The 24,441-nt window shown below is 38.6% G+C and overlaps 1 long non-coding RNA gene across 1 annotated transcript in view; it reads left to right on the plus strand.

Annotated features, from left to right (window-relative positions):
• Positions 1–522: 522 nt before the first annotated feature.
• LOC120406702 overlaps positions 523–24,441 on the plus strand; it is a 72,695-nt gene continuing 48,776 nt past the window's right edge. The window contains exons 1-2 of the long non-coding RNA XR_005599499.1: positions 523–552; positions 799–832. This is a non-coding gene — a long non-coding RNA (uncharacterized LOC120406702). The remainder of the gene's footprint in view (positions 553–798; positions 833–24,441) is intronic.

Here is a 24,441-nt window from a genome sequence, read left to right on the forward strand (position 1 = left end):
AGAGAGAGAGGGAGGAGAAAGTGGCTAATGCAGTAATAATTCATCCTTGTAGCCAGCTTTACGGTGGGCAACCGGGGTAACAAATGCACGGCAACTGCTTTATCTAAAGTATCTTGAACATAAACTGATCTAACAATATAATACTGTGGCATGCAGCCAGCTAGTTTTATATCTTAAATCTCAGGAGCACCACCAGCTTACAGCATACATTCATCTCTGAACTTTAAGAGTGCCCAATATAATAATGTCAGTTAGTTACAGTAAATAATGAACAAATGGCTGTCCATAACATTAACGCTGCCACATAATGGCTGTTTAGAGAGGGAAAATGTCAGTGGCTAGAGGCATAGAACTCTAATTTTTGTTAGACGAACACAGCCCTTGGCACTAATAATTCAATAAACATTTGTTTTAGAAAGGCTCTATCTTACTGGTGGCTATTCTATAATGGTGGTTTTACAACAAGTACATTGTGATGTCACTAAATTCTACTATTTCAAATGGTTCCTTCTAATGAAGGCTCAGAAAATGAATGAATAATGAAGGCTGAGGGTAAGCCCTGCAAACTGTACATGAAATTCAATATGATTGGTGGAGATAATGTATGCTGTTATGAGTACTATATAAAAAAATAAAACCCTCACACAAAATAGTGAAAGCTTGTCTCTCATAATTCAGGGGGTTTTATCCATATTTATTAATATTGCACTGAAATTTAGGTACAACAAAGAAAAATGAGGATAAACAGTTTGGGGGTTTTAGAAGAAAGGTTTGAAGAATAAAATGTTGTTTTTTCAGGATACAATAGCAGAGAAAACTATGGAGTAAAATGGTAAGGAGAGACTTCCTTTAACTTAAGAGTTGTTTGGTCTTTTCAAGTATATCTTTGGTTTTGACTTTATAGAAAGAAATGTGTCAAATGTCAATAATGCACTTCTAAATTTGATGGGTTTTTTTCCACAACAAAAATCCCATACTGCACAGACCTGTGATATTTTCATTTTTCTTTGATTGTGCAGTGTGTGTATTGCTTTGCTAATCTATGTTAGCTGCATGAGTTAGGGCAGAACAGGACCCTAGAGTGTGTACTTAAGTAAATATTGAGTATATAGTATGACTTTTTTCAGTGTGGCTATCTCCTTGATATGAAAGGAGACCCACAGCTTTGCCTTTTATATTAAAATATGCGGTACAAAGAAAATGTAATAGTTACAGTTCCTCTACATTTCTATAGCTACATAGACCTTAAGCCATGACTCTTCTTTGTTCTGTACTTTGTTCTGTTCAGCACTTAACTAATAACTGGACCTGACTGAAAAATTGTCCCCCAAAATAAATAAATTCATAAATCAAATCTGTTTATCAGAAAATCTTGACAAATTTTCAACTACCTATAACAATAACAAAATGGTAGCAATTATTTAATAAATGTTGCTGATACTTAGGTGATCTTTATAAAATAATGAAAGATTATACTATGCTATGTTAAGTTAAACTGTATGTGCTTTTGCATTTTCTTTTAATAATGATAATAAAAAAGCACCTTTAATCCAACTCTTTTTTGGCTGCATTTTGAAGATGTAAAATTTAGCTTTAAACAGAAACATAACTTAGTGGGAGTAAATTACATTCTCCCCTCCTCCGGCCCTTTTTTATATAGCCACCACTCCCGCTGTATGCTCGCTTTACATTGCCTGAGCAGTAAAAAGGGGTCTTAGTGTTCATGTGAATCAGTTCCATCTTGCTGTCGTGACTAAAATAAGATTTAGTACATCTCCTCCTGCTTGCCCTAGGAGCCAACACAGCTTGGAAAAGAGTGAGCTAGATTCTATTCCTTTTCATATACGGTAAACAGAAGGATAGATTCGCTACTACGTGCTGCCTTAGGGATGCATAACAGCTGTAAAACCATCTTAACCAGTTAGTTACACCAGGTTTATGGCTGCTTTGCATTGCTGAAGCAGTAAAAAGTAACTAGCACATACCAGCAAATCTGAATCCGAATTTAAATTTAAATTTCAAGAAATAATTATGCCCTCCATTGTATTTGTGAATCCCTATTTAAGACAGTGGAGCTACACAAGTGTAACTTAAAACAGAATATGAAGACAATGGAGGTTACACAGGTATTGCTAGGGATAAAATTTGGCTCTCAAAATTACCCCCCCCCAAAAGTGTGAACAATTCCAAATTATGCAAAACACAGTAATATCATGGAGGTCAGAACTGGATAAATTGTTCACAGTGAATACTGATAATTTTACTAATCTTTGGTATGTCAAATCATTTAACAACTTGTTTATCAAACATATATCAGAGTATGGAATGATCACAAACCATTGCTTTGAATATTTGCTTTTCATTCTGATTGGTCACTTCAGTCACCTGGTGGTGTTTCTGCTCCCTGACTGGATGATTCTCAACCCCTCACAAAAAAATTTAAGATGGCCACACAAACCTTTCCATTGCTAGTACTCATGCAAATACACCAACAATTCTGTGTATGCTAATATTTTGATTTGTATACACAGACATATTTGGGGTACTCTAATTGGGTACTTTATTAGTGCTTCAAGGTCAGTTTGCATGCACAAATCTGAGGTTTTTCTCAGTGCTAAAACTTGGGCAACAAGTTGGTACAGTTTTAGAAGTATTTGAAATGTAACCTCTCTCCCTATTTCCCCATCCATGCAAGAGACAACTGCAGCATTTTTGACCTTGTACTCCTATAGCATTGTTGATCTTGTACTCCTTTAGGACCATTTTTAGAACTGGAATACTACTTTTTTAAGTGACCTTGGGGTTTGCGTTTTCTGTATTTTTTTTTTTGCCTGATGTGCAAACTTGCCTTTACCTGTCTGCCAATCAATTTCAGTGCTGACCTCCAGCAACACCTTCTCTGATATGAGACTCCTAATCAATTCAAACTGTGCCAGATAAATAATGGAATCATTTCCTTGTCTCATAACTCTTTCCTAAATTCCTATAAATATTTATTCAGTATTTTTATTATCTAGTATTTAGTCCAAGTGAACATATGCTTGAATACTGAGCAGAAAAAAATGTTAAGGTGAATTCCCTCTGTAGAACTGTGGAAATATTAATTTTTCTGTTAAATGAATATTCCAGATGTTTGCAGGAACACGAGAGCAGAGTGAAAGAATTAAATTCAGTAATGATGTACCATTTAGCTTAGACTGGTTATGAGAGGTCTAAATGTCAGAATCATCATCTTCTGTGCTGTCTCACAGATGAGATTCCAACTCCACTGGGGCTCCATGGTTCTGTCACTATGCAGAGTTGTTCTGCGTTTGGACAGTTTTTTTGTTTTGTTTGTTTTGCTGTGAGCTTATCCCCAATAAGAAAATAAATTGATGTCATTTGTAAAGGAATAAAAGTGACTGATTCATGGTTATAGATTGTTTAATAATCACTGATAAGTAGAAAACAAATAAAAGTAATAGAGAATCTGGTTTGTCAGATACAGGACATAAACATTAGTCAAGGCAATCAACATACATTAATCATTCTTTGCTACTACACATTTGCAAAGTATTTACACAGTGATAAAAAGACAATGTTTGCTTGTGGCATCTCAAGCTGCAAAACATTAATATTTTATCATTCCTTCTTTATGAGGAAAAAAATAGAAATATTTGAAGTTTGCCTAGCAGAATTATACTAATTCCGAGTGATGAGAAGGACATGAGCTCCAAATGAGCTCCTGAGTTACATGGATTGTCCAAAATGTAAAATAAAAACACATTTTTGATCAAAAGCAATTATCTTTTTTCCCTCTGAAGTATGACATTTCACTGTGTAACTGCACAGGAAATTAAAACTCTTTTCACAGGTTTAATAATAGATGAGATATAGGCTTTAAAATAATTGTTTTTATTGAGTTCTGTCATTCTCTAGCACAGCATGCAAGCTGTGGTTCACAACTTGCACCTCTGTCAACTCCAAGACAGATTAGAAAAAAGCAATAAAGGGTTCCATTTGGAGCCCCCCAGGAAACAAACAGGTGTCGGAAACAAAAGCAAATTTCCAACATTTTCCTTTTCATTCAGATTGCTTTTTTTCAGTCATGTTTGCTTGCCTGACAGAGTTCAGTGCAGTATCATACTTCTCATGCCAAATTTCTAATGAACATGCCTCTATAGTCCATGTGGCAGCCACTGCCTGTTTTCATACCTATAGATCAGATTCTGTTTTCATGTAAAAGGACACTTTTAAATTTCTATGTAGTGCCCAGAGGAATGTAAGTGTGAATTAATATCACATCTTATTAGATATGGGCCCCCATCAGAACAACCCCAAACTATGGGATTGTTGAACACTGTATCCGGATCTTAATGTTGCAAATGGAATCATAAAAAGTTAGGGCTGGAAGCGACCTCCAGAAGTTATCAAGTCCTGCCCTCTGCAATGTGACAGGACCAAGTAAATGTAGACTATCACTGACAGATGTTTGTCCAGGCTGTTTGTTTTTAAAAATCTCTGGTGATGTATCTTCATAATAAGCTGAATCACAACACCAGATCCAAACTTACAAGTGTTTGAGATCCAGATCAAGAGTTGAATTCTGGACTTAATTCACTATAATATTACTCCAGTTTCACAGTGGTGTAATTGCATTGAAGTTATAGCAGTCTAAAAGTAGAGTAACACACTAATGAATCAGGACACTCTTTCATTCTATCCCTGTATACTATTCGGTGGGCTAGGTCCTGCAGTCCTTACTGAAGAATTACACAGACCACGCTCTCATTTAAGTTGTCAGTTTTGCTTGAGTGTGCCTTGCATAAGGATGACAGGCTCTGCTCTTATGTGTATGAAGAAATTAGAATGACTTTTATTCCTGATACAGGCTGAAAAGGGAATGTGCTGTAAATTATAGCATTATGTTTGTTGGGCAGGAATTCAAAAAGCCAGTTTTACACATTTGTCAGGAATGATGGCTTCTGTTTTCCCTTTCCTTTCATTTTCTGGTTTGAAAATAAAAGTTTTGTGGTGGATGATGATTCAGAAGCAGAGAAATTAAAATTGGTGACACCTGTTGAGGAAAAATCAGAGGTGGGGCTGCATGAGATGTGTTGCCTAGTAACCATCAATAGGCAAGCATTTAAATAGAGGGAAGTGAATGAATCTGAATCTCCTCTCATGTACTCTGGTTTTACAGGGACACCATTGATTTCAAAAGTGTTACTTTTTGCTCTACAATTGGTGTAAGAGGAGAATCAGGCTGTGTTTTGTTTGTTGTTGTTTTTCTTGTCCCTTCAGTATCAATGAAAGATGGAAAGCAGAAAAGTCATTCTTTGAAAACTCTGTAGCATGGCATATGCTATACAGTACCATTGTGAATTCCCTGTCTCTTGATAATGTTGTGAACCCGTTTGTCTTCCTAATGCTGGGCCCAGCTGTGCAAGGGGCCAAGCACACTCAACTCCCATTGGCTTAAATGGGAGATGAGTGTGTTCTATTCCTCTCAGGAGTTGCTCAGCATCTTGCAAGGTCTAGCTTTGTCAGTACAGTGGGCAGTGGTGCCATATGCTCTAATTAGAAAAAAGGAATAGCATGATGCAGCAAAAAAACTTCCTCTAGGAACTTCTCAAGCAAAAAGCATGATTGTATTCCAGTCAGTCACATTTGTGTCATACTTTATATTAAGGTTACATGTATAAATGGTTTATAAAATGTTAATAAATCATAGAATATCAGGGTTGGCCAGGACCTCCTGAGATCCCATCCAAGCCCCTGCTTAAAGCAGGACCTATCCCCAGACAGACTTTTGTGCCGTATCCTTAAATGGCCTGCTCATGGATTGAGCTCACAACCCTGGGTTTAGCAGGCCAATGCTCAAACCACTGAGCTATCCCTCCCCTGTGAATAGATGTTTGAAGAAATGGCTAACAAGGTTGTTAATGTGCTAACGATTTATCAATGGCTTATAGCTATGCTGTATAACTATCTATAGTACAACTTTTAGATAATGTTTTCACCTCTTAGCTCAGAGAGTCAAGAAGCGAAAACATTATCTAAAAGTTGTACTACTCATGTAGTCACATGCTTGTAACATCTATTCATCATTTATTAATGCTTTATAAGCCATTTATAAATGTGCCCTTAGTATAAAGTGTGAGCCACATTTGTATAGCATCATATAAGTATGATGTGATGGAAGTAGAACTGATATATAATATTGTTATGAATAACGTAGGAGATATTACACAATAATCTAAGACTACTGAGCTGTAACAATTTTATTAACCCTATAGATGACCTGGTTAGTGAGGGGAAGTTTTGTATATTGGTTTAAAAGACTGCTGTGTATGAATGTATATATGGACAGAAGGGCTTGGCAGACCTGGAGGTCCCTTCCAGTTCATGTCTTATGTTCCTAAAATTTCATCCATCATGGTTTCAGCTGATCACCTGTAGGGGTCAGAAAGGGATATTTTTCTCACCAGTGCATTCTGGGTTTTTGTTTTGTTTTGTTCCTCTGAAACCTCAGAGATGACCACAGCTGGAGATGGGACCCTAGATGGGGTGGGCCAGGGCTCTGAAATGGTCCTGAGAATTCTAAGGTGCTTGGCTAGGTGTTGTTCTTATTCACATGTTCAGGGTCTAACTTATCCCATATGTGGAGTCACAAAGGAATTTTCCTGCAGGTATGATTGACAATGATCTTTGGGAGGGGATGGGTCTCCTTCAACATGCGGTGCAGATCACTTGCCAGGATCACCTGGGTATTTCTCACTTAAGCAGTTCCCTGCCATTACAGGAGCCTCAGGCAATGGTACACCTCTGTCCTTCCTGTTCTCAGTACGTGGCACACAATAGTTTAGTCTCCTGAGGACTGTAATACTTTTTGTCTACCTCAGGTTGTTTGGTTTAGTGTGTGAGTGGCCTATGAGACATATATATAAATCAAAGTAGATGATCTGCCTTGAATTCTATCACACTATATTTGCATTGATCTAGCTTAATAGGGGGCAGTGGAAAGAATGAACAGGAAGGGGACACAGTGGCTGCCCAGAAAAGTAATCTCCAACTGAACACTTGAGGTGGCAGGTGTAAGACAATTGCTTACTTCCAGATTGAAATGACCCAGCTGTTTTGCCAGGTTGAGAACAAGAGAGAAAAGGGAAAGCTAAAAAGTTACATAAATTCTTCTCAAAAGAAGGGGGCTCAATTGTCAGTGAACTCTGACAGTTAAGCAGTCTGACAGGCTCTGAGGAGGAGTCTGTTCCATTCTAAGCCAGGTGGCAACTTGAGGCCTGAGACCTGGAAAGGGGGAGCACTCAAGAAGACCCAGAGGAGTGGAAGATGCAGTTTGCCTAGTAACTGTGAAATATATTCTAATACCATGTATCTATACTTATATCACCACATATTTCCCTTTGCTTAGCAGAAAAGAGATTCTATTAGAACGCTATTAAATTCAGATAATATTAAACTGTTTCCAGATGTCAAAAGCAAAAAAGTAGGTATGAATTACTCAAAATGTTGTCCATGTTCAAACATAACAGAGAAAACTCAACATGAATACATTAAAAAACAGATGTATTTACATTCTTTTGACACACACTTCAGTCTCTGACCCAGTCAGCTGTGTATCATAGAATCATAGAAATGTAGAGCTGGATGGGACTTCAAGAGGTCATGAAGTCCAGCCCCTGTGCTGAGGCAGGACCAAGCATTCATATTCAAATGCTACGGTAATTTGGTAAAACTTCATTTCACTGAGAAATGTATGTAGGTAGTAAGGAGACACTGTTGCTCTGAATATCAAGAGAGCACAAATACAGACTCTCCATTTTCAATGGGCATGTCCAATATATAGTATTACATATATTAATTAAGCCCCACTTAACATCCTTGAAACTGTTCTATTAGACTGGACTTAATTCATTGTGAGTATGCAGAAGTAACTGTGGTTATGATTCTAGGCCATGGTTTCTCAGCCTGAGAGTTGACTCCTAAAGTGATCACAAACCAGTCTATAGCGGGTTTTGATCACTCACCCATTTATGTTAGATATAGTTCCCTGTTTATTTTGTAGCTAAAGGTTCTGTTGTAATATGGAGTCATAGTATAAAAAACTTGTGAACCACTGTGTAGGCAAAATAAAATCAAACAAGGTAAGCAATACGTTTTGACCCTAACCTATTCAAGTCTAGGTTGAACAGTATTGGGGCATAGATATCCAGTAAAAGAGACTGCAGATCTGCAGGGATCCACACATGTTTCCTAATTTGGAATAATGTGGCAGACCACAAGTTACATTGACTAAAATAATGTACAGTGATCATATATATTGGTTTGAGTGTTTGTGTGACTATTACCATTTTTCTTCTGGTCAAAGGTTATACCCCTTTCGGAGATCACATGTCTCAAACAAGAAAGCTTTATCTGTCTAGCATGATACTTAAAAACATTCCTTTTCAGTAAAGCCTTATCTACACATTTAACCACAGATCTCAAATTTTCTTTATGGTATGTCAGAGTGTTTCTGTACACTTTAATAGCATCCAGAATCCCCTAGACTGGCCTTTCAACATCAGTGACATTAACAATTTGTAGGCTTAAATCTGTAAAAAGGACCATTAGCAGTTTCAAATTTCAGATCTGAAAACTCTGCAGGTATACAAGTGTCACCAGTGTATTAAGGCAGCAAAGCACAGGGATTGCTTTCTTCAAATAAGTCACAAAGCACAGATGAGATTTTGTAAGCTGTGCACTCTGAAAACATTGTAGGTAAATAGATTGTCACGACTGACACAACTAAATCAGCATCTAGCATCAGTTTATTGGAGTGTATATTTTCTCCAGAGGTTCAAATGTCAAGATAGTAAAGTATTTTTTGAACAGGTTAAGGTGAACTGCAGTTATCTACACTAAGGACCGTTAATGCCAAGGGGCAGTAACTTCATGTAACTGATTTCTGTGGTGAGAAGTTGAGGCATATTTAAGCAAAATCTCCCCCCCTCCGCCCCCCTGCATTGATGACTGTGATCATCTTTTGCAAAGAATCCTATATTGCAAGCTATGTTGAGCATGACTGATGCATGGAAGTGGCTGACATTCATGATGCTTACTATATATATGAACCATAATGTGTTTATGACTCTTCCAGTCTGAAGCCAGTCTTGGAGACTGCAGTGTTAATTTAGTGTTTGAACATAGTGTACAATAGCCTGAGCAATTCCTTGTCCACTGCTATGGTTCATGCAGTTAATGTAACTATGCACAGAATTCTGAAAAGTGGCGTCTGTTTCAAGTAGTACTCACTCTCATAAGCTACAGTATAATTTCCCATTCATCCCACCTTAGGCGGCCATACAATGGTGGAGGAGGGTGTAAAGAGTCCTGACCCATGCTGGCCTAGGTAAGGGCTGGATAGCAGCCTGTGCACTTGGAGAGGGTCAGAGGCCACTAGCCAGTTGCTCCTTACTGGAAAAAACTCTTCTGTGGGAGGGAAGAAGGTGAAGCTGTTGTGCCCCTCTCAGGGGTGGCTCTAGCTTTTTTGCTGCCCCAAGCACGGCAGGCAGGCTGCCTTTGGTCCCGCAGATTCGGCGATATGCCTGCAGGAGGTCTGCCGGTCTCACGGCTTCAGCATACCGACCGCCGAATTGCCACTGAATCCGCGGGACTGGCAGACCTCCCACAGGCAAGCCACTGAAGGCTGCCTGACTGCCGCCCTCGCAAAGACCAGCAGGCCCCCCCCCCACAACTTGCCGCCCCAGGTAAGTGCTTGGAGCTCTGGTGCCTGGAGCCGCCGCTGGCCCCTCTCTAGCAAGAGGGAGGCACCACTTAATGGGTGTAGCAACTTACTCCCTCAGCACAGGCAGGAATATCTAGGTATCCTTGTCCCTCCCTGAAGAATACCTGCCGATGTTCACCATTCGATGGAGTGGGCAGCAGAGAGCCTACTCAAAAAACGATAGAGAATTTTCACTTTAAAAAATTATGAATCACTTTGTTCCACAGGTTTCGATTCAGTTCAGTTGGTTTTTTTAACATGGACATTTTTATTTAAAAAAAAATCCGTTTTTAAATGGTTCAGATTTTTTCCTCCATTTCTCCTTCTCTCTCTCCTCTCCCCACCAGTCTTTTCCCCCTTTTCTTCCCTTGCCATTTGACATGGGCTGCAGATGAAAAAGGGGAATAAAAGGGGATTATCCCCCACTCTCCGAAAACTTTAAACAGCTCTACCTGTAGCTAACATTCAATATGATATGGTGCAAATTAGGAGTAATTCAACTGAAACCGATAGACTAGATCCCTGGGTACTGCCAAGGTGCTCTCTGTGTAACATCTAAAAGATAGATAGAAAGTGGCTGTAAACCACAATTCTGTTTCCCAATCCTGGAGAGAGCCTGGGGCTGCTATGAATTATTGTAACAGTAACGGTCCTCTAAAGCAGCGGTCCCCAACCTTTTTGGCACCAGGGACCGGTTTCGTAGAAAAAAAAAATTCCGCAGACCTGTGGGATGTTTTTGGGACAATTCAAGCGCATTACATTTATTTTTGTACTTTTATTTCTATTATGATTGTAATATATAATGAAATAATTATACAACTGACTATAATGCAGAATTAGTGGGAGCCCTGAGCTTGTTTTCCTGCAACTAGACGGTCCCATCTGGGGGTGATGGGAGACAGTGACACCCGAAGTGTGTTGCTTATGTCCAGTCTACTCAGTAATCTCGTTTTGGTTGCTGTCACTGCAGAAAACCCTGCTTCACAAAGATAGGATGTTGAAAATGGAAGTAAGCTTTTCAGTGCTTTTGTGGAAATCTCAGAATATTCCACCTTGACTTTAATCCAGAACGTATGGAGATTTGAAGTCATCTCAAACATACTTTTAAGGCCACTGTCATTTGTGATCTCAAGCAGTTGATCCTCTTCTAGCACAGATAAAGTTGATTCACCTGGCTTATTCACAAACGGGTCGCGGATCCATTCCTTCCCAGGTCGGGGGTCTTTTGTGGTTGGGAAGTAATGCTCAAACTCTTTTGAAAGCTGAGATAGGTGATCATGCACCAGCTGGGAAAAAGAAGGCCCTGGCTCAGTCTCTTTCAAAATCTCTGTTAATGTTTGAAACATGTCAAAAATCCCAATGTTCACTCGTCGCCCCCATAATTCTAGTTTGGCTTTGAATGCAGCCACTTTATCTGCCGACTTGAACACAGTTGTCGTTCTCCCCTGAAGTGACAGATTGAGTTCGTTGAGCAGGTTGAATATGTCACACAAGTAAGCAAGTTTTATGACCCATTCTGTGTCACTGAAATGTGCTGCCCGTGGTGACTGTTTTTCTAAAAGAAATCTCTGGAGCGGCTCTCGTAACTCAAAAACTCTGGCCAGTGATCTACCTTTAGGAAGCCATCTCACTTCTGTGTATAAGAGAAGACGTGTGTGCTCTGCGTCCATCTCTTCACAGAGCTGCATGAACAGACGTGAGTTAAGGGCATGTACTTTAATGTGGTTGATAATTTTAATCACATCCTGCAAAACTTTGTTAAGTTCAGATGACATTTTTTGGCTAGCTAGCATTTCTCTATGGATGACACAGTGCGTAGACTCACATTCAGAAGCGACCTCCTTGACCCGAGTAGTGAAACCAGAAAGCCGTCCAGTCATGGCAGCTGCTCCGTCCGTGCATATAGAGACACAAAATGACCAATTCAGTTTTCCTGACATGTAATCATTCAAAGACTTGAATAGTTCTGCAGCTGTGGTGTTGGTTGGCAACAAAAGTGCACATAACATATCCTCATGCACATCCTCCTGAAAAATATATTGCACAAAAACAAGCATTGTTGCCTTCTTGTCAACATCGGTAGACTCGTCAACCTGGATTGCATACCATGGTGACTCATTCATCCTCTCTAACAATTGTGCCTCAATATCCTCTGCTATTTCATCAATTCGTCTAGTTATGGTGCTAGCCGAAAGAGGAACACGTGCCTCTCCTAAAAGTTCACGACAAATGTCCTTAGCAGCAGGCAGGATCAACTCTCCACCAATAGTAAAGGGCTTCTTAGCTTTAGCAATGCGGTTAGCCACTAAGAATGATGCTTTCAGTGCAGACACATTTGATGAAGTGGTGGCCTTCAGTAATTGCTTCTGTTCTTAGTGTTCACATTTTTTTCTTTTGAAAAACTCCAAAGGCTTGTCTTTTAATGCAGGGTGCTTGGTCTCCATGTGGCGAAGCAGTTTTGAAGGTTTCATGGCTTCGTTGGATAGCCGGTCGCCACATACTATACAAAGCGGGAGTGGAGAATGTGAGTCACCTGTTGCAATGAACCCGTAATTTAAGTAGGACTCTTGGTATTTTCTTTTAAATGCAGCTTTCTTTTTGTTGGCCGTCTTAGAGTCTTCTGCTGTCTCATCATTGGGTCTTTCCCCCTTTTCAAAGAAGCTTTGCAGCGACGTTTGTTTTTTACTCATTTTGGCCAGGGTTAGCTTGTGGGCTTACCAAAACTGTGCGGGAAAGAGACACGGACGGAAGTGGTAAATAAAATAATGGGCGGGCCACGTGCGGACTAATATAAGTATCGGATTCTGACTTAAAGCCTGCCACCAGATGCAGCTGTAAATTGAAGTACATCAACTCACTTGCCACTATAAAGCCTGCAACCAGATGCAGCTTAATTGTCACTTGCCACTCACTGATAGGGTTCTGATATTAGTCTGCAAGCGATTGATTTATTATGGTCTCTGTGCAGTGAAACCTCTGCTAATGTAATCTGTTTTTGCAGCCGCTCCCCAGCGCTAGCATCATGGCCTCAGCTCCACCTCAGATCATCAGGCGTTAGATTCTCATAAGGAGTGCAAAACTCCCTCCATCGCATGTGCAGTTTACAGTAGGGTTCGCGCTCCTATGAGAATCTAACATCTGACAGAAGGCGGAGCTCAGGCAGTAATGCAAGCGACGGGGAGCGGCTCTAAACACAGATGAAGCTTTGCTAGCTCACTCACCGCTCATGTCCTAGCCGCTCATGTCCTGCTGTGCACTCATCCCTCATGTCCTGCTGTGCGCTCGGTTTGCGGCCCGGTTCCTAACAGGCCATGGACCGGTACCGGTCCGCGGCCTGGGGGTTGGGGACCCCTGCTCTAAAGAACCCTTCCATTAACTGCTGATTCCTTTTTCCCCTATGTCCCAGGGCAAAGACTGGGTGGCATAGAACTGATGTTGGCTTTATGCCACAGAATGATTCTTTTACATCACTGGAATCCTGAGATCAGGGCCGGCTCCAGATCCCAGCGCGCCAAGCGCGTGCTTGGGGCGGCGTGCCTGCGGGAGGTCCACCGGAGCCACAGGACCAGCGGACCCTCTGCAGGCACGTCTGCAGGAGGTCCACTGGAGCCGTGGGACCAGCGACCACCAGAGCGCCCCCCGCGGCGTGCCGCCCTGCTTGGGGCAGCGCAATTCCTAGAGCCGCCCCTGCCTGAGATGCTCCATTGGAGTAGTTTTCCAGCTCTTAATTTGCTGCTGGAGTAGCAAGAAGCAACTGGAAAGGACGGTCAAGGATCTGGTCCAGTGGCATTATGAAACTGCTATGAGGGGAGAATCAGGCAAATAATTTTGAACCTCATGAGAGTCATCTGGCTAGTTTATTCCAACAGCAACTAAAATCAATACGTAACATTGGTTCTACTCTCTTGTGATGACAGAAGTTATCTGCAGGTATTCTATGATTTTGGTGTGTCCAATAGCTTTGGAATAAAATTATTTTTAACAGAAATATATCCATATGCAGCAGAGAATAATACCAGGATTTCCAACATACAATTCTGGAGCCTTAATGTTTCATCTGTCCTATAATAAAGATGGTTGTGGTGTTTTTTGGTTTTGTTTTGTTTTTTTCCCTGCAAGTTCTCAGAGGCATTGTGAATTTGCCGTACATGGCAGTAATCTCCTGGAGGAGAATAGAACTCTATAACTATTCTGGTTACACTTCTTGGGGCAGAGCAGAAATCTCCAAGTAAACAATCATAAAATTAATGCATAAGAACATAAGAATGGCCATGCTGGGTCAGACCAAAGGTCCATCTAGCCCAGTATCCTGTCTGCCGACAGTGGCCAATGCAAGGTGCCCCAGAGGGAGTAAACCTAACAGGTAATGATCAAGTGATCTCTCTCCTGCCATCCATCTCCACCTTTTAACAAATAGAGGCTAGGGACACCATTCCTTACACATCCTTGCTAATAGACATTAATGGACTTAACCTCCATGAATTTATCTAGTTCTCTTTTAATCCCTGTTATAGTCCTACCCTTCACAACCTCCTCAGGCAAGGAGTTCCACATGTTGACTGTGCGCTATGTGAAGAAGAACTTCCTTTTATTTGTTTTAAACCTGCTGCCCATTAATTTCATTTGGTGGCCCCTAGTTCTTATATTATGGGAACAAGTAAATAATGTTTCCTTATTCACTTTCTCCACGACTCATGATTTTATATACCTCTATCATATCTCCCTTTAGTCTCCTCTTTTCTAAGCTGAAAAGTCCTAGCCTCTTTAATCTCTCCTCATATGGGACCCGTTCCAAACCCCTAATCATTTTAGTTGCCCTTTTCTGAACCTTTTCTAATGCCAGTATATCTTTTTTGAGATGAGGAGACCACGCAGTATTCAAGATATGGGCATACCATGAATTTATATAAGGGCAATAAAATATTCTGTCTTATTCTGTATCCCCTTTTTAATGATTCCTAACATCCTGTTTGCTTTTCTGACTGCCGCTGCACACTGCCTGGATGTCTTCAGAGAACTATCCACCATGACTCAAGATCTTTCCTGATTAATTGTAGCTAAATTTGCCCCCATCATATTGTATGTATAGTTAGGGTTATTTTTTCCAATGTGCATTACTTTACATTTATCCACATTAAATTTCATTTGCCATTTTGTTGCCCAATCACTTAGTTTTGTTAGTTCTTTTTTGAAGTTCTTAACAGTCTGCTTTGGTCTTAACTATCTTGAGCAGTTTAGTATCGTCTGCAAACTTTGCCACCTCACTGTTTATCTCTTTCTCTAGTTACCCCTCTCCATTCTGAAAATTTACCATTTATTCCTACCCTTTGTTCCCTATCTTTTAACCAGTTCTCAGTCCTTTCAATCCTCTTATCCCATTACAATTTAATTTATGTAAGAGACTTTGGTGAGGGACCTTGTCAAAAGACTTTCTGGAAATCTGTCCCCACTGGATCCCCCTTGTCCACATGTTTGACCCCTTCAAAGAACTCTAATAGATTAGTAAGACATGATTTCTCTTTACAGAAACCATGTTGATTTTTGTCCAACAATTTATGTTCTTCCATGTGTACAACAATTTTATTCTTTACTATTGTTTCAACTAATTTGCCCGGTACTGACGTTAAGACTCACCAGTATGTAATTGCCGGGATCACCTCTAGAGCCCGTTTGAAATATTGGTGTTACATTAACTATCTTCCAGTCATTGGGTACAGAAGCTGATTTAAAGGACAGGTTACAAACCATAGTTAACAGTTCCACAATTTCACATTTCAATTCTTTCAGAACTTCTGGGTGGATGCCATCTGGTCCCAGTGACTTGTTACTGTTAAATTTATCAATTAATTCCAAAAACCTCCTCTAATGGAACTTCAATCTGTGACAATTCCTCTGATTTCTCACCTACAAAAGCCGGCCCAGGTTTGGGAATCCTCAGCCATAAAGACTGAAGCAAAGAATTCATTTAGTTTCTCTGCAATGACTTTATCATCTTTAAGTGCTCCTTTTGTATCTTGATCATCCAGGAGCCCCACTGGTTATTTAGCAGGCTTCCTGCTACTGATGTAATTAAAAAACATTGTTATTACCTTTTTAGTTTTTGGCTAGTTGTTCTTCAAACTCCTTTTTGTTTTTTTTCTTATGTTTTTACACTTAATTTGGCAGTGTTTATGCTCCTTTCTATTTACCTCACTAATATTTGACTTCCACTTTTCAAAGGATGCCTTTTTATCTCTCACTGCTTCTTTTACTTGGCTGTTAAGCCACAGTGGCTCTTTTTTAGTTCTTTTACTGTGTTTCTTAATTTGAGGTATACATTTAAGTTGGGCCTCTATTATGGTGTCTTTGAAAACTGTCCATGCAGCTTGCAGGGATTTCACTCTAGTCACCGTACCTTTTAATTTCTGTTGAACTAACCTCCTCATTTTTGCATAGTTCCCCTTTCTGAAATTAAATGCCACAATATTGGGCTGTTGAGGTGTTCTTCTCACCACAGGAATGTTAAATGTTATTTCCAAGATAATGCCAAAGATAATATATTCCTAAACAAGATGCATCTTGTAGCTCCAAATTCCTATGTCTCAAGATGACAAAAATAATAAATAAAAGAGCAAGGCAACAAAAAACTGTAAACCTACATAAATCATTTTAGAAGTGCACAATGGTCTTGCCATTTCTCAAATAAAAGAATGCTGTATGTGGAGGCTGCTTGTGAAGCCTCTCAGTAGCTGTCCAGAGGGCCTCTGGCATAGAAGGCACAAATGAAGGGGGTAAATAAAGTTTAAATGAGTTTCATGAGACAGGTTGATAAGGTCACTGAATATACATAAATTGAGAGAGAGAGAAACAGAGGTGTCAGTACTGTGGCTCTTCTGTGCATCTATGTAAGCTTTTGGGGCTGAAGTGCCTAGAATTTGAACTGGCAAATTTTATTTTTGGTCATTGCTCACATCCCTCGTTTGAGCAAAACTATTTTAATGATTTAGACCAAATTCTGCAGGTGCAAATCTGGAATAATTTACTTGGTTTCAATGGCTTCAATTTACCTCTTGGTCCATAATTGGCAATGGCTCCTGAAGTCTCTCTTCTGCTGCTGTGGGTGTTCTCACTTCACTCTCTCTCTCTCTCTCTCTCTCAAAAAAAATTCAAAATATAGGCCAAATTTTCAATAGATTATGCATGTTCCAGTGTCAGGAAGCAGAAGATATAAAAAATCAGATTAGAAATTAGGTGCACATTTTTCACAGTGACGGTATTCAACCATTAGAACAACTTACCTAGGGAAGCAGTGAATTCTCTCTAACTTGTAGTCTTTAAATCAAGATTGGATATAATTCTAAAGAATATGTTGTAGTGCATCCAGACGTTAGGGGCTTGATACAAAAATCACTTGGGTAATTCTATGGCCTGTGTTGCATAAGTCAGACTAGATGGGGAAGGTAATATCTTTTATTGGAACAACTTCTGTTGGTGAGAGAGACATCAACTTATTCAGAGGCTATTCTTGAAAGCTGGTCTCTCTCACCAAGAGAAGTTGGTCTAATAAAATATATTACCTCATCCACCTTGTCTCTCTCATATCCTTGGCCTGACACAGCTACAACAACACTGCATAGGTCAGACTAGATAATCAGTCAGCCCAATAATGTCCATTAATTTTATATTTATTTTTTCTCCCACTGTTTTCTCTTGCAAAGATCAAACATCTGGATGGTGTTGCACAGCTACCAGAGGCTAATGTTACCACAAGGCGATAATATATTATATACAAGAGTTTGGTGGCAGTGGGCTAGTAAAACAGTTAACATATTTTTAAAATGTGTAGGTGGCGAGAGCATGAAGAGTTCAGTTTGTTAATTAACCTTGCAGCATAGACCTAGCACTGCTATGAAGTCAATGCAGTTATTTCATATACAATGGATGTAACTGATTGGTCCAGTGGGTTGATTTTATCCCATTTATTTTAATGCAGTTCTACCAGGAATGAATTTGGCCCGCTCTATCTTGCATAAGTGTTTCTCTAGAGAATGTCTGTCTGAGCTTGCTAAATTCTCAATAAAACACTTTTTTAATACTTCACTTTAATTATGTATTTATTTATCTGTCTGCTGTTAGCCTGGCAGCCTCATGTGCAGTTCCTGTAAAGTGATGATTTACAATTCTTGTACTCTGAATATTTATGCATGGTCCTTGGGGGCTCAGTAAGTAAGATCTACATAGTGTACTGTACACAATTTATAAGGTTGTGGTGACTAGTGTCTGAGAACTTGAATTCACTAAATAGGGACTTATTGTAGACTAGAATTAATCAGACAATGATAAATTTAAAAATAGATTTTTTTTGGTAAATATAAAAAAATATTCTTATTTCTGCCTGCTTGTTATCTGGCACTATGTTATTGACTCTAGGAATATTATTTGTGTAGCAATTACTTGTGTCATCTTAGGGTTGAATAAGACCTATCTAAGCTACCAGCAAATCAGATCAGGTGACCTACTTGTAAATTGGTTGCAAAATGCTTAGCAGGCAAGGTAATTAGCAAATATTTTTCAAAGATTGTAACAAATATGAGGTGCACAAATACCCTTTCTATTCTAAACTCATAGTCCTCTTTGCACCCTGCACTGCTAATAAATGCAAGAAACCTGAAGAATATCTTTTTACATAAGAATATTTTAGGATAATATATATAAAAAGAAGGCAATTTGTAGGTAATCCTTAAATCCCATTCGAACCAACAACAACAACAACAACAAAAAGTTTTGCAAAGTGAAATTTGTTTTTCCCACTTCTATCAAATTTCCATGTGTGCAAATGGTAGCAGGCAAAACTGTGACTGCTTGGGAGTTTTGTTTTACAAAACAAAACCAGAGATGTTTTCAGATATGGCATCCTTTTAGTCTGAAACCTTCTTGCCTCCTAAAGTTCTGGAAAAAGGAGTGCAGATATAGTGTTATACCTCAGACCCATCTATATTAATTCTGCAAAATTTAAAGAGGGAAAAAAACCCACACTCCTTTGATCTTTGAAGGCAAAACACCTTTTTATAAATGCATTTGTTTGTTTAGAGGGGAAATGTGTGCTATATTTGGTAATAGGTAATACTATTCATCTATGGTCTCTACCATGAGAAGAAGGATGATTCAGTGGTTAGAGCAGTAGCCTGGCATTCATTTGAACCAGCAGATATTCTTTCCTGTGCTAAAGACTTCCTATGTGTCTTTGGACAAGTCACTTCAGAGTATGTCTACTTTGGAGTTGGAGATATAATTTCTCTCTCAGATTGCCATAGGCCCACTAGTTCTGATTGAGCCACAATGCATAAAACAGTGGTGCAGTAGTGGCGATGCTACTGGCAGCATAATAGGCTAGATGCCTCAAGTACAATACAGTCTTAAACCCCAGGGACCTAGTCCATCCCACTGTCCATGCAGCCATGTCTGCACTGCTATTTTTAGTGTGCTAGGTGGATCAGAACTAATGCAGATATGTCTACCCAAGATGGAATTTACACCTCCAGCTCCAGTGCAGACATACCCTTAGTCATCAAGGCCCAGATCCTCAAAGGGAGTTCCCCATCTGTAAAAGAGAATAATATTACTGCCCTACCTCACAGAGGTGTTGAGGATAAATATTATTTTAAAATGTGAGATGTTCAGATACTTCAGTAATGGTGGCTTTATAAATACCTAAGAGAGATTAAAGGTTTTCAACCCTCCAGCCATAACTATAATATACATTTTAAATATGTTGTGATGAAAGCAAGGGAAAAATACTGTGTTGTAAATTGTTTCTTTCACACCATTTTATCAGAAGTAAAGATGGTGCCTTAACCCATGATTACAAATTTCTATTCCAAACTCCATGATTGTGACTTTGAAAAAAAATCTTTGTTGATAGACTGATAAATTATATCTATGAAAACATAAATCATCCAGTTGTGTGGAATATTGCATTATACAATCTATTATATTTAAATGTAAGGAGTTTGTGGTTTTGTTTTTTTTAAACACCTCTTGTTCTTCCTCTTAGTTCACAATTGTCATAATGCAGAAGAAAAAGCAATCATTTTATCTTAGAACTTCTTCTGGAAATATATATAAATGTATATTTAAAGCACATATTCCATTCCAATATAGCACCCAGTAGATAACTCAAACAACTTGATTCTCCAGTTAGAAGTGGATGAAAATTTACAGTGTGATATTACTTTGAAAAATTTCTGCTGCTGATGGTAGAAACCAAAACTCAATAATACTAATTACTAGAAAAATACATTTTACAAGTACATATTACAATGCATTTCTTAAACATACACATTTGTTAATAAAGAGGATCATAAAGGCAGAAGAGGTTTTTTTCCTACTGAAAATTTGTCTAATTAGAGAGGACACAAATCATAACCTTTTAATCCTCCCTCTCTTACCAACACTGTCTTAAAACTGGGGAGGGGGGCATTCTGTATAATTCAGATAAAATGAAGCTCAGTTTGGTTTAGCTTTATAAATCAAGTCCCTCCCTTTTTTTCCTCCTGTTTTCCTTCCCCAAAATTTCCTTTTCCTATTGCCTGCATCAATTTTCTCAAGAAATTAGTGTAATTTAGAGGTTTGATTTTGCAAAACCTCCATTCACACATTTTCTGCTAGACAGAGCTTTGATGACTACATATAATTAACTAACTTTCTTTAGTTTATATTGTGCTAATCAAATTGTCTTAGGTAAAAAAATTGTCTTGCCCCAACCTTCTGTTCGTTAACAGTGCAGGCTCTGGAGTAGGACCATGAATTTAGAACAGCAAGGATATTTGTGTACCTTCTCATGTATGCTGCAATCTTTGCAACACAAATATATCTCTTCTCTTAGGTTGCTTCTTGATACTCTCCCTATCTTCAGGGGATGGTATCAGACTCTTCCTGCCTATCTTATCATCTGAGATATAAATTAAGTAATAGATGAGAAATCACATACAAAATGGTTATACTACTATACTAGCGCTAAAATGGCTTATGATGTATCTGGATCTCAGGATTTAGTTTACTTTTGTTACATTTTATAAAAAATACAGTATCTAAAATTCCATGTGCTCTTAACTAAAACAACAAGCAAAATCACTTTACTGCAGTGGCACTTGCTTCAGCCTCTGCAATCAGTGAAAGTTTCAATTACCTGCCTAGCTAGTGTAGGGTGATTCTGTACACAGAACAGTACAGATGGATGTGTGCGCGCACACACATCTTTTTGCTGAAGTGCATATTATCCTTACACATTATTCTGAAGACACAGCCATATGTATTAATACCTTTCACTGTCAGGCAAATGTATTCTGGAGGCATTATCCAGATTTATGTGAAACTTGACAGTTTTAATTCATAGTGTTTAGTTTAACTTTTGCTTTGTTTTCAATTCAAGTATGTTTGCAAAGCAGGAGTTTTGCACTGAGTTTTGTGTTCAAACCTAATTCAAAGTGAAACTCAGCTGAACTGATTGTGTTTCACCTACGTTTGTACCATGCCATGCAAAAGTCATTTCTCATTGTTCAAAAGGAAAACAATAAATCAGCCCAGCTTATGTCACAAATTGAGCCAGGTTTGCCTGTGAAAGTTTGCAAACATTAGTAAATCTTACAATCTACCTGTACAGACCTGAAGAAGAGTTCTGTGTAGCACCACCCAAATACAAATAAATTTCCTAGCCACCAGATAGGAAATTCAACTAACAATAAATCCATGGTAGGATTTGGCTACTAGTTGGCAAATAAAGCAGATTAATACTGAAATGTCTGGATTTCTGAACCGTCTCTAAGTACTCAAAAATACCCAACCTACCTCTGGAAGCTCAGTATCCATAATTGCTATATATCCTATATTATAATTCAATCATTGAAGGGATTTTCTTTTTAATTATTGAAATTTAAAGTTATTTGAAAATCTGTGCTGTTATAAAAGCTTTATATTGAACTTCAGAAGTTAAACTAGAGGCCAAAGAAAAGGGCTAACTAGCTCTGAGAATATTAATGTCATTGAGCACTAAACTATTCTCCTTTAGCCTTTCAGTATTCTGTACCTTATAGTGCATTAATTCCAGCTCTCCTGCCACCATCACTCATATCTAATTTCAGGTGACACACTCACATTGGCCAGACTTGACTTACTGCCACTTATGTCCTAATATTGGCTCAGCTGTGATCCCAGTGGTTACTCAGTACAACAAAATGGAGAACTAGCCAAGAGGAAGTTCCCCCTTCCCCAAAGTTCTGCCTGAGATACAGAAAAGGCCTCACTACTAAAATCCAAATGATTTTCAAGGGAAGTAACAGAAGACTAGTGCCTTCTGAAGTCAAGGTGCACACAAATTAAATGTATTGCATAAAATACTGACATTATTCCCAAAATGGGTTGCTTGAGATGCATGAGCCAATGAATCTCAAGCCAACTAATGATGCAAAAATGATAATAATCATAAACAGCCCATGAAGAAACAGAGGGAAAAAACACCATATCTAGGACTGATTTCTCCCTCTCTCCGTCAACACTGTTTAACAGAAAATTGCTTTTTGTTTTGTTTTTTAAACAGAGTAAGAAAGTTTTGACTTTTTCTTCAAAAACCAAGACACTTTTCAAAATTTGGTTTGATGCTAAAAATGTTCTTTTTTTTTTTTTTTTTTCCTGAAAAGACAGAATTTTTCAGGGCATGGGAACAAGCTTTTTCAGACTAGAACCTATAGGTAAGAAACTGAAACAGTAGTTGTAAGAAGGGTTTTACCACAAGTTTGTGGACATCATTTCTGGATGTAGAGGCTGAAAGCATCTATAGTTGCAGAAGGGCGAGGATTCACCTTGAGCTTTGAGATGCCATTTCCTGTGCTGGTAGGAGGAAGGGAATGTGGGGGCTAGTATCTAGCACCTTGAGGAAGGAGGGAAGGGTTTTTCACCAATACCCTTTACTGAACTGCAGCCCCATCACATACATGAAAGCTCAGAAAGAGATCCATTCCACTACTTCTGAAATAGATTCTTGTCCTTCCCTGCTACTGATGTCTGCAAAGAATAACTAGGTCAACTACTACGGGAAATTATCAATGCCTTTTTCAGAAAGTGCAATTAGCCGACTAAAGAATGCAGTGAAAAGAATTTCCTTCCCTCCATCCCAAAATGTTGACAGATCTTTGATTTTGCCCAACTTTTCTTCTTATTCTCACTGACTTCTTCCTATACATTTATGACTTGGAGCTCAATCAGTGTTGTAGGTGTTCAACTCTTCCTAAAAGAGACTTACAAATTGAAAGGATTAAGCCCTTAGAGAGTAAAAAAAGATCGTGTTTGCCACTTGATGTTTTCCAAGTTTCCACTGCTTCAGTTATGTATAATATAACTTTTCCAGCAAGCTTCCAAATTTCATATTCCACAAATAAGAACATTTATACATAATGTGTGTGTGTGTGTGTGTGTGTATATGTATATATATATATATAAATTTGTAGAATATGAAATTTGGAAGCTTACAGGAAAAGTAAATTATTCTTTAATAGTCAGAATTTGTCCAGACTAGTGTGTAGCACATATCTTCAGATTGAGCAACCTAATAAGAACTGAAACATTGACATCTTTTTCATTAGGTGAAAATGTCACTGCTCAGTTCTGGATGTGAAGTACATTTGGTTGGGAGTGCTAATAAGCAGGAAGTAGGTAACTGGATTTTTTAGTTATACTCTAACTCTTTATATGAAAGTGTTATGAAGTTCAGAGACGTTGCCTGCCAAAAGCTCCTGGAGTTAGTATTCCTCATTTATCCTTTACTTTGATTGACACATGTTGGAGGTTCTATAAATAAATAACTGGATTTTTTTTCAAGGTTCATTTGGTGTCAAGACCAACATAGGCCTTGCCAGAATGTTTGAGGGAGATTACTTTAGCTTATGAGTGAGTAATGCTAAGCTCTTTGAACATGTTGATAGAGATGTTCACTCTAGCTTCCTTGCCTCAGAATGGCTGCTGTATTTTGCATCTCAAAGAACTATAGTCAGGAAAGAGGTCTTTTGTGCAAAATACTTAAACTATTTTTTATGCATTTTTTTATGCAGGCTAATCTTTCTGAATCACAATATTGAAACACTTAATGGTGTACCCTTGAATGTAAATCAGCTGTTACATTTGTTTTATCTTTTAAGACCGTTACAAACACAGTGAGTGCTGATGGGACAAAATCTGAAGTGTTTACTCTTTAGGATGCATAAATTGCTTACAAACCATACCTTTTAGTTATGTTACTAAGAGTCATGCACAGAGATATGTTATCATGATTTATATAGAAAGGAACAACCACATTAATCCAGTTATTTAAAACATGTTCTACTAAAGGTAAAGTTTTCAGCAACAAAATGGGTTTGCTGCATATCAAGGCTCACTACTTTCATCTTCTTTAACCTTCTCGGTGCTCTGAAGTATAGATAGTTCTGTATTGATTTTAGTGACATCTATACTTTTTACTTGCAGAGTGAATAAAAATGATTAACAGAGGAAGTTAATGTTTTTGACTGACAGAATATGGCCAGAAGTTGAGAGCGCTTCTGTGTCTCTTTTTGTATCTGTTCCCTGAAGCCATCAAAGGCCAGCCAGGTCTTCAGCAACTCAAACATTTATCCCACATCATGGGTCCATAGGTCTTGCTAGATTGT

This window comes from Mauremys reevesii, linkage group 5 (assembly GCF_016161935.1).
Source record: "Mauremys reevesii isolate NIE-2019 linkage group 5, ASM1616193v1, whole genome shotgun sequence".
In the NCBI taxonomy this organism is placed as follows: Eukaryota; Metazoa; Chordata; order Testudines; family Geoemydidae; genus Mauremys; species Mauremys reevesii.